We start from the raw sequence: 10,709 nt of genomic DNA on the forward strand, positions 1-10,709 counted from the left end.
GTAATAAAACTCACATTTACCAGAATGGGGCCAAACACAGGGTGGAAAGAAAAGCATTTCAGTGGCTCCAGCCAAGCCCCGGGGCTTCAGTGGCCCCATGCTGGCAGCTAGAGACTGGGAATCTGATGTCTTTGCTCAGGAGGGCTGTGTTCCACTGGTTCTGAGTGCACACATGGGGGGGACTTACAGGAACGCTGCTGTCCCTCTTGGGAGAGTTAGTGCACAGCAGATAAACACACCCCACGCTCTGAGCCCTCGTGGGAGGTGGGGAGCCAAGAAGACACCCCAATGCCTAGCTCTCATCCTGCATGGAGAGAGTGTTGCCACAGCTTCTGAGCTGTTGTGAGAAATTCCTTTCCCAGGCCTTCAGCTCCTGGGCTGCAGGGCTGCAGATCCAGATGGAACACAAGAAGGAAGGTGCGAAGGCCAGTCAGCATTGTAACGCCCACTAGCACCGCTGTGGGCTGGGAACAAGATACATCACGGCATGTCGGTTCTGCCTCTCGAGGAGCTCACAGACCTGGTGACCCACTGATAGCCTGGGCTCTGTAGCCTCAGTCTGGCAGATCTGGATGGAGATCAAGGTGTAAAACCCAGGTATACGGCACCACCAGTCACTAGAGTAGAGGAACAAGCCGGAAGTGGTTAGACAGTGTACCATGTGCCATGATGGGAAAAGTCCAGGGCATTAGGAGAGAGGTCGTATCTGGATCAATGAAACAATAAACAAGGACCTGTGTTAAATGCCATCCCATGTAAGCAGGGTCACACTGTCAGAGTTTTTTGTTTTTTGTTTTTTGTTTTTTGTTTCTTTTGGAGACAGGGTTTCTCTGTAGTTTTGGTGCCTGTCCTAGATCTTGCTCTGTAGACCAGGCTAGCCTCGAACTCAGAGATCCGCCTGGCTCTGCCTCCCTAGTGCTGGGATTAAAGGCTTGTGCACCACTGCCCAGCCTGTCAGAGTTTTATGATGCTCTCGTGCGATTCTTCTTGGGCTCCTTGTTGACTACAACAATGCCCCCATCAGGGTGGGCTTTGAGGCACAATGGATAGCACATTGGACAACGTTCCCATCAGACTGCAGAAGAAATGAACATCCCCACGCAGGCGAGTAGCAACCAGCTCTACAGCCAGCCACTGATGACCACCATCTCTCCCAGCCCTTGAGGCTATGCATGAATTGGAGCTCCTTGGGTTGCAGGACTTCCGAAATGCTGCAGAGAGAGAAGGCTGGGACCCGCCCAGGACACAAAATGCCAAGCGGGCTCCTCACATTGTGGCCTCTAACCAAACTCTTTCTTCTTAGCCTGTAGTGGGGCTAACGTGTTTGGCTTCTCGGTTATCCTCTCCCAAAATCCAAAACTGGCAGTCCTAGTCGTTTGGAGTCCTACTGTTTGAGAATGTCTCTACGGGCAAGAAAACAAGGCGCTGGTTTTACAATTTCTGTTCAACTTAATTGACTGTTTTCTGAGCAGTGTTTATAGATCCTTCCCTAGTTTCATAGAGCAAAACTAAAGGCGTTCTTGACGAGGATGCTAGAGCTTGCTTTATCTGATCCATGCTTCCTGTTCCCTCTTTCAACCTTTACAGACCCCCTCCCTGACAGAGAGAAGCCACTGCTGAGACCACATCTTTGTGTAGACTGAAACCAGCTTTGCTCACCACACCTAGCATCCCTTGGCTTTAGTTCCAGGCTGTGCAGCCCTTACCTCCAGGCCTTCGTTCGACGCCTGAGACTAGGACACTGCATCCACTCATGCACCACCAAGTCCTGGAATGGATATCCTACGCGTGAACGAAGGTAAGATGGAAGCCGTGCAGATTTTTCTCTGTCCTTCTCAAGGACTGGACTGAGAAACACTTCAGTAACCTGTCAGAGGACAGTCCCATCTTAAGCAAACAGGGGTTTCTGTTACCAAGCCATAGCCAGCTCCCTAACACACCCTGGAAGTGGCTCCGCCTCCTTCCTAGTTGGGTCTGCTGCTCCTTCTGAGTGGCTGGACCATCTTTCCTGACAAAAGGGAACAGTAGCTTGTCTTGACAGTCTTCTTTCCAAGGAACCCAAACTGGTTCACCTGGAGTTCCTTCTGGGGTTCCTCCCCCCTTCCACAGGATCTTGTTAGTGCCACATTCAGCATGCCCTGGTCTCCTTTGAGATGAGCATGTGACTCAGCTTGCTCGGTCCCCTGGTCCTCTGGTTACAGAATGTGGTCCAGGAACACCATGCAAACAGTCTTAGAGTTGCTGGGAATTGACCTATGGACACTGGGGGCCTTGTGTACCTCCTTCCCCTGTCTGGACAGGTTCATCCACATCTAATCAGAAGCTGGCTTGACCCCTGCTTCCTAATGCCTTTATCCATCATCTCAATCCAGAGGGACCTTAGCCTTTCCTTAATGTGATGGTAAAGCTGACAGGACCCAGAGCAGTGGTTCTCAACCTTCTGAATGCTGCAGCCCTTTAACCCAGCTCCCCGGGTTGTGGTGGAAATACAAAATTATTTTCCCTTCACTTTGGAAGGGGGCTCCTCCGTGGTAGCACCTACCTCATAACCCTGCCCACTGAACAGCACGGCCAACCTATTGCTTTCCTGGTTGCCGAGATAGAAGCAATTTAGGGAGGAAGAATGTATTGCATCTCATGGTCTAAGGGGATGCAGTCCATTATGGCAGGGAAGGCATAGTGGTGGACTCAGCTCCAGTCTGTGGCTGGGGAGCATGAGCAGCCAGCTTTATATTTCCATGGATCAAGGCATAGAAAGCTAAGCTGGACATACATTTAATGCTCCATGGAGCTCAGGTTCCAACCATAAAATTGTTTTCCTTGCTACTTCATAACTGTAGTTTTGCTACTGTTATGAGTCGTGATGTAAATATCTGTGTTTTCCAATGGTTTTAGCCAACTCCTGTGAAAGGGTCCTTCCACCCTCAAAGGGGTCTCGACCCACAGGTTGAGAATCACTGATCTAAAAGCTGGGTGGTGGCACACACCTTTAATCCCAGCACTTGGGAGGCAGAGGCAGGTGGATCACTGTGAGTTCAAGGCCAGTCTGGTCTACAGATCAAGTTCCAGGACAGGCTCCAAAGCTACACAGAGAAACCCTGTCTTAGAAAACCAAAACCAAAACCAAACAAACACCAAAATACACCCCTCCACCCTCCCTACCCCTCACCCCCACTAATCTGGAATCCCCTAGGAGGCAAACTTTGGGCTTGTCTGAGAGGGAGTTTCTAGACTGGTTAATTAAGGTGAGATGACTTACCCTGGATGTGGGCAGTACCACTTCGGGGACCCTGGACTGGATGAAAAGGGGAAACCGAGCTGGGTAGCCACATTTATCACTCTGCTTCCTGACAGCTGCCTTCCCCCGAGTGGTGAACTCTGCCCTTAATCTGCGAGGCAAAATAAACCCTCCTTCCTCAAGTCACATTTGCCAGGGATTTTGCAGGGATTTCGTCCCAGCAATGAGAGAAGTAACTAACACACTTCACAATATCCAGACTGCCCAGCACAGTGGCCTCCTGAGGCCATTGTGACTGCCAGGCGCAACCCCACGCTCATGCAATGGTTAAAGGAGGCCAGAGTTGTGTAACCATTTTCACATGCATCTGTTCTGCCTGGAAACCATGGTGGATTAACTGACCAAATGGGCAGACAGGTGTTCCTACACAGAGAGGCCAGAGTCCACGCTGAGGTGACCACACCGTCCTGTACGCTATGACTTTCCAGTCTCTGGCATTCTGTGCTCTGCCTGCGGAGGACCCTCTCTGTTCCAACCGACTGGGACAATGATGTCATGGTTTGAATGTGAAATATCCCCTGCAGGCTCATGTGTTTTTTTGAACGCTTGGTCCCCAGCTGGTGGTACCATTATGAGAAGCTATAAAACCACATAGAATGTAGGGATCAGGTGGCTGATGAGGCCATGCAGGCAGGCTTTGAGGGCTATAGGCCAGTCTGAGTTCCAATGTTTCTTCTTCTTCTCCTTCTCCTCCTCCTTCTTCTTTAATTTGTTTTTATTATTTTTTTGAGACAGGTCTCATTATGTAGGCCCCCAGTTGGTCTGGAACTTACTATGTAGACCATGCTGGCCTTGAACTCACAGAGACCCACCTGTTTCTGCCTCTCCAGTGCTGGGATTAAATGCATGTGCCCAGCTTAGCTTCCTCCTCCTCCTCCTCCTCCTCTTCCTCCTCCTCCTCCTCCTCTTGTTTATTTATTATGTATATAGTGTTTTGTCTGCACATATGCCTGCAGGCCAGAAGAGGGCACCAGATCTCATTACAATGGTTATGAGCCACCATGTGGGTGCTGGGAATTGAACCCAGGTCCTCTGGAAGAGCAGCCAGTGCTCTTAACCTCTGAGCCATCTCTTCAACCTGCTTTCTACGTCTTGATCCATGGAAATATAAAGAAGCTGGCTGCTCATGCTCCCTCAGACACAGACTGGAGTTGAGTCCACCACTATGCCTTCCCCGCCATAATGGACTGCATCCCCTTAGACTAGGAGCCACAGTACATCCTTCCTCCCTAAACTGCTTCTGTTTTCACAACCAGGAAAGCAATAGGTTGGCTGTGCTGTTCAGTGGGAAGAGTTATGAGGTGCTACCATGGAGGAGCCCCCTTCCAAAGTCAAGGCACAGACTGCATAGATTCAACCCAGGTTCATCTGCATATCCATGAAATATGGATTATTGAACTCCCACTATGTGTTAAGTGTTCTGTGAAGTTTTGGATCTCCAGAGATGTATGAGACCCAGTCTCTGCCCTTAAAAGCTTTTATATCAGAGGTTCTTGCAAAATGCCAGATCATAGTCATCTGAGATGTTGTGAAGCTTACAGTGTCTTGAAACCTAAATCTATTGTTGTTGCAAAGCGTGGAGAGGTGTGGCCATGTGCCAGTCAGACTCCTAGAACAGAGTTGGAAATGCATATCCAAGACCTCAGAACACTTGTCAGGCCCCTGCTGAAGGCAGCTGCTCCAGGTAGCTCCACAGGTGGCCCTGCGGTATTTTATGTGGCCCCATTGTCCCTGGCATGTGGCAGTTGGCTGACCCAGCAATCGACACTGGTGGATAGACCAGCAGAGACATGACAGCCAGCCGGAACCATGGTGGCAGGACAGAGTCTGAATGGCTGGAACAGTCTGGAGCAGTGTGAGCAGTGTGAGCTGCTCTGGAGCCTTCCAGCCTTCCAAACCCGGAGCCACTTTCCAGGTCCCATGAAGCCCAGCCCTGGGAGGTCTGGCTATGGCCCCAGAAAGCCTTACCTTGCAGCTGGGTATCCGGTTTTCTCTCTTCCCATGTATAGTTTGCCTTCTGTATCTACAGTTTCCATATCTGAAGAGCCAATCAACAGAGGATTGACTATTTGGGGGAAATGTATTTGTAAAGAACACATGTATAATTTTTTTTCTTTTCATTGTTTTCTAAACAATACGGCAAAGGCTGTTTATTAGGATTTATACTGTATTGTGTATCTTAGTAACATAGAGATGATTTAAAGTCTGTGGGGGTGTAGCAGGATGGCACAAGCCAGGTGACTTGAGTTTGATCCTCAGAACCCGTGTAAAGGTAGAAGGAGAGAACTGACTCCCCAAAGTTGTCCTCTGACCTCCACACATGTGTGGTAGCATTCACACACACACACACACACACACACACACACACACACACACACATACACACAAACAACAACAACAACAACAATTATTATTAAAATTAAACAACCCTAGTTGGGTGGTGTGGTGCATGCACGCCTTTAATCCCAGCACTTGCAAGACAGAGGCACCCATATTTCTGTGAGTTTGAGGCCAGCCTGGCCTACAGAGTGAGTTCCAGGACAGTCAGAGTTGTTACACAAGAAACCCTATCTCAAAAAAACAAAATAAAAAACAAAAAAAATCTAAACAGCCCTTAGAGTATGTGGGACTTGAAGGTAGGTCCTATATAAATACCACATTAGTCCCTGTGAGAGACTGGAGCTTCTGGATTTGGAGGATGACTGTGCACCCTCACAGGAAAAAATGTTTCCTTTCTTTTTTGTTTAATTCAATCATTTTTAGTCAACTTGTTGAGTTAGCAACCACCAGTCTCGTTAAAAACCTGCTTTTATTGAAGGAATTTGGGTGAGGGTTTTCTGTCACTAAAACCCCACAACCACCCCAATACCCCACGGGAAGAGGACCAGGAGCACAGAGGATGTCCCCCCAGCTGGGCCTTGGAGAAGTCTTCCCCAGAGAGACCCAAGGATGACTAGGGAGAATTTCCTGGTGACTGTGGGAGAAACATCTCCTTCATCTCTTTGACCTTTAAATGACAGTGACCAGGTTTCCACCCCTGGGCCAGGACCCACCGAAGCAGACGTGGCATGTATGAAACAGCCCTTCAGTGCTGCCCACCAGCTCCCTGCCTACACAGCAGCATCCCTGCCCCCGCCCCGCCCCCAGGTATGGACCATTGACCTGCCCTTGCTGTCTGTGTACAGGACCTCCAAATCCCTTGCTATCTCAGGTTCCCACCGCAGGAAGGGGATGGATGGGTCTATACTCGTCAGTCAGTGACTGGCTTTGCAGCCAGTACCACCTCAGAATTATCATCCAAATAGAGTTCTATCCCAGAGTTTCCAAGGAATTGAGATGAAATTATTAGAAACATCTGATACCTGTCATTCTGAGGTTTGTGGGGAGGTCTAGCCTACAGCTGCCTTTGCCTCTCCTGTTTCCCCAGCAGGAGAAAAATCTCCCAGTGTCGCCCATGCCTCACGCCCCAGCTCTCTCCTCTTTCCATAGTCCTTCTCACTGTAGAAATGCCATTTCACCTTTAATTAACAGCAGCATTCTTTGTTGCCTGCAAGAGGATCCAGCTGGAGCTAAATCAATAAATAGGGGCTCCTTACAGGGACCTGGAGCCGCTTGCTGTTGCTGGGCAACCAGTTCTGCTGCCTCTACCAGGGGTGATTCCAACAGCCTTAGGCCTCCTTCTTGGCAGAAAACACCTGATGGCCCAGTGTTGTGCGAGGGTCCCTATCCTTAGGATTTTATGTCCTGCACAGACAGGGAAGAGGAACATTATCCCAGACACCGTCTCTGGAAGATGCCATACTGTTCGGGCTCGAATATAAAATTTCCCTACAGGGTCCTGGGACCACTTGGCCCCTGGCTTGTGAAGCTATTTTGGGAGGCTCTGGAAACTTTAGGAGGTGGGCCCTAGTCAGAGGAACTGGGTCACTGGAGGCATGCCTTTGATGACCACACCAAGTTTCCAGTCTCTAGTGCCAGCTCCTATCTGCCAAGAAAAACAGCTTCCTCCGTACCTGTCCCACCGTCACGATACTCCCCACAGGGTTAAGCAACCATGATCTGAACCCACTGGAACTGAACCGAAGGGAATCCTTCCTCCTACCTCTGTCAGGTGTCTGCTCACGGTGCTGGAGTTCTAACGAGTCTATACTCCAATCACTCTCTTTGTCTGTGTATACCAGTGCACACGTGTGTGCAGGTGTGCACACATGCACAATGTGAAGATCAGAAGACACCCTTGGGCTTGGTCCTAAGGTGCCTTCCACATTTTGTTTGAGACAGGATCTAATTAGCCCAGAATTTTGTCAAGTAAGTAAGCTATCGGGGCAGCAAGCTTCCAGGGATCTGTCTGTCTCCACTTCCCATCTCTCCGTTGCTGGGGTAACAGGGGGACACCACCATGCCCAGCTTTCTACACAGGTTCTGGGGCCCCAAACTCAGGTCCTCATGTTTGCAAGGCAAATACTTTACTGATCCAGCCACCTCTCCAGCCTTCATGGAACATTTTTTAAATTTATTTAGCCGGGTGGTGGTGGCGCACGCCTTTGATACCAGCACTCCGGAGGCAGAGGCAGGCAGATCTCTGTGAGTTCAAGACCAGCCTGGTCTACAAAGCGAGTTCCAGGAAAGGCGCAAAGCTACACAGATAAACCCTGTCTCAAAAAACAAAACAAAATTTATTTATTTATGTATTTTATCTGTATGATTGATTTATTTGCATGCATGCCTGCATGCCAGAAGAGGGCATCAGATCCCATTACAGATGGTTGTGAGCCACCATGTGGGCGCTGAGAATTGAACTCTGGACTTCTGGAAGGGCAGCCAGTGCTCTTAATTGCTGAGCCATCCCTCCAGCACCAGAATGTGTGTGTGTGTGTGTGTGTGTGTGTGTGTGTGTGTGTATGTGTGTGTGTGTGTATGTGTGTGTGTGTGTGTGTACGTACATATATGTATATACATACATATATGTGTGTATATAAACATATATATAATCTTAACTTGTCACTAGCAATGTGGCATCTGTCTCTTCCTTATTCTGAGGCACTGTTTGAGTTAACAGCGGTTCCCATAGTCTCCTTCTCAGCTCAGGGAGAGAGATGCAGCCCCTTTTGAATCAGCAATGGCACAATCAGCCGGAGAGCTCTTTCTGATACTGTTAGAGGGCTCTAGAGATGTTATTTCAATCATAAGGAAAATGTGACCATCTTGGTAACTGATGGACGTGGGCCCCTCTGTCACTCCTGCTGTGACGGCCGCCCACACGCAGCAGTGAGAGGCTTGGGCGAGACCCATTCCCTGTCGTCACCAGCAGGTGCCACGGCCAGGATCCAGGAGCTGTGCCTCCCATGCCTTCTGGTTTGAAGTGAGACTTGGGACTGTTGCTTGGCAGCCAACCTGTGCCAGGCATGTGCAGCGGAGAGAAGCCTGTGAGACCTTGGGAGGGATGACGAGAGAGCATCATTTCCAACGTGGGGCACAAGGCCGCTCTGTGCAGGGAATCTTGGAGTTTGCTTCATCTCAGCTGCTTTGAGAGGCGTGCATCCTGGTGTATTTAAGGTTTGAGCTTGTGGCTGCTGGGGCACTGTGTGCCTTTCAGTTGCTGAGAACCTGAGGCACTTCCTCAAGCAGTGGAGCACACAGGCCGCCTGTGTGTCTCCATGTTCCTTAGAGGTTGGTGAAGCATGCAGAACTTGGCTGAACATTTAACACTAGACACTAATCTTGTATAACCTGTCAGGCTTGCAGACCGCCATATCCTTTTATGTCAAGTGCATAAAAGGTCCAATTGCTTGAAATAAACTTGTTTCTATCTCTTGCTGAGATCCCTCCAACCCGGCCTGACTCATTCCCACCTACCATATCAGGAGACCCCGGTTCGATAAATAAGAACTGGCACTTACAGCTCTACAACATGGAGGAGTTAAATCAGGTGTACCAGATGAGGAAAACATCTCAGCCAGGTGCTGGCTAGGTTGTGTTGACCTCTGTTGGGGGTTGGGGGGAGACGAGTAGCTACCTCGGGTAGCTCATGGCTTTGGGGAGACCCAAGAGGATCTTGCAGTAGAGACGTTGGACCAGGGCACAGAGACCTAGTAGGAATCAGCATAGTATGGTGGAGAGAATATACGCAGAATATAGGGAAAACAATCCCCAGACACAGTTTCTCCTACATTCACTCAGCAATCGACACAGATCCACAGATCTCTCTCTCTCTCTCTCTCTCTCTCTCTCTCTCTCTCTCTGTGTGTGTGTGTGTGTGTGTGTGTGTGTGTGTGTGTGCGCGCGCGCGCGCGCGCGCGTGTGCGGATGTCCTCTGACTCACTTCAGTTCTGACACTATCTACTCAGAGGTAGCCTCAGATACCACAGGTTGAGGGCTCAGTCCCCCACACTGTCCACCCGCTCCAGATAACAGCCACAAGCCCTGGTTGTCTTACCTGAGCTTCTGACCTCGGGGCTCTAAATTGGGGTTCTTCCAACCCACTCCTCAGGTTCAAATCATTTGGTACAAATGCCCCCAGGGTTCAGAAAATATGTAAGTTTTTGGGTTTCACAAAAGGTGCCAGTGGACATGAGATGAAAGTTTTGCATGATAAAGTTGGAAGGAAGGGGTGCAGGGCTGCCATGCCCTTTCTGGGCACCTTGTCCTCAGGGGACCTGCATGTTCTAGGCTATCTAGAAGGCCCAAGCCCTGACCTTTTGGGTGGGAAGGGGGGCTACAAAGGCATCCTTACAAAAGCAGGATTGATTATATCATTGACCGCTGGTGATTAACTCCACCCTGGGTCCTCCTTACTTCCCGGAAGTTTGAGGGATAGACCTGAGAGTGTCAGCTCTCTGCTTCTGCTCTGGCTTCCCTCTGACCAGCTCCACCCCGGAAGCCACCTGGAGCTGCCCACCGTCAGTCATGCTATCGGTATTACTACCACGGCGATTCCGAGCTTCTAGGAATTCCATGCCAGGGACCAGGCTGAAGGGCACTGACGTATTTCACAGCATCACTTTGGGGGAAGCTGGTGGTGCTCAGGTATCTGTGAACCTCAATTTTCTCCACAGCCAAGGTCCCACTGTGTGCCAGTTTCCAGCCCCAGCTCCACCAGCTTTATGAGGTCACTTCTTGGTTAGGTCTCTACACAGAAGGGCTTGTGATAGCACTCCACATTCAGCACGGACCCCCCCCCCCCCGCCCCCCCAGCCGGATCCTAAGGGGAAAACTGGCCAATTATGCTTCTCACCCAAAGTCAAAGAAATCTGCCTCCCCTCCTCCATGTCTGACCCCATGTGACAAGGGGACATTTCCCTCTGTCATCTGGACATTCTCCGGAGCAAACTTACAAAGACAAACGAAACCAGAGGAAAAGCATACACATCTGTGAGTGTGCAAATGTGGAAAACCCAGAGCACAGAAAGTC

Source organism: Peromyscus maniculatus, chromosome 13 (assembly GCF_049852395.1).
Source record: "Peromyscus maniculatus bairdii isolate BWxNUB_F1_BW_parent chromosome 13, HU_Pman_BW_mat_3.1, whole genome shotgun sequence".
Classification (NCBI taxonomy): Eukaryota; Metazoa; Chordata; class Mammalia; order Rodentia; family Cricetidae; genus Peromyscus; species Peromyscus maniculatus.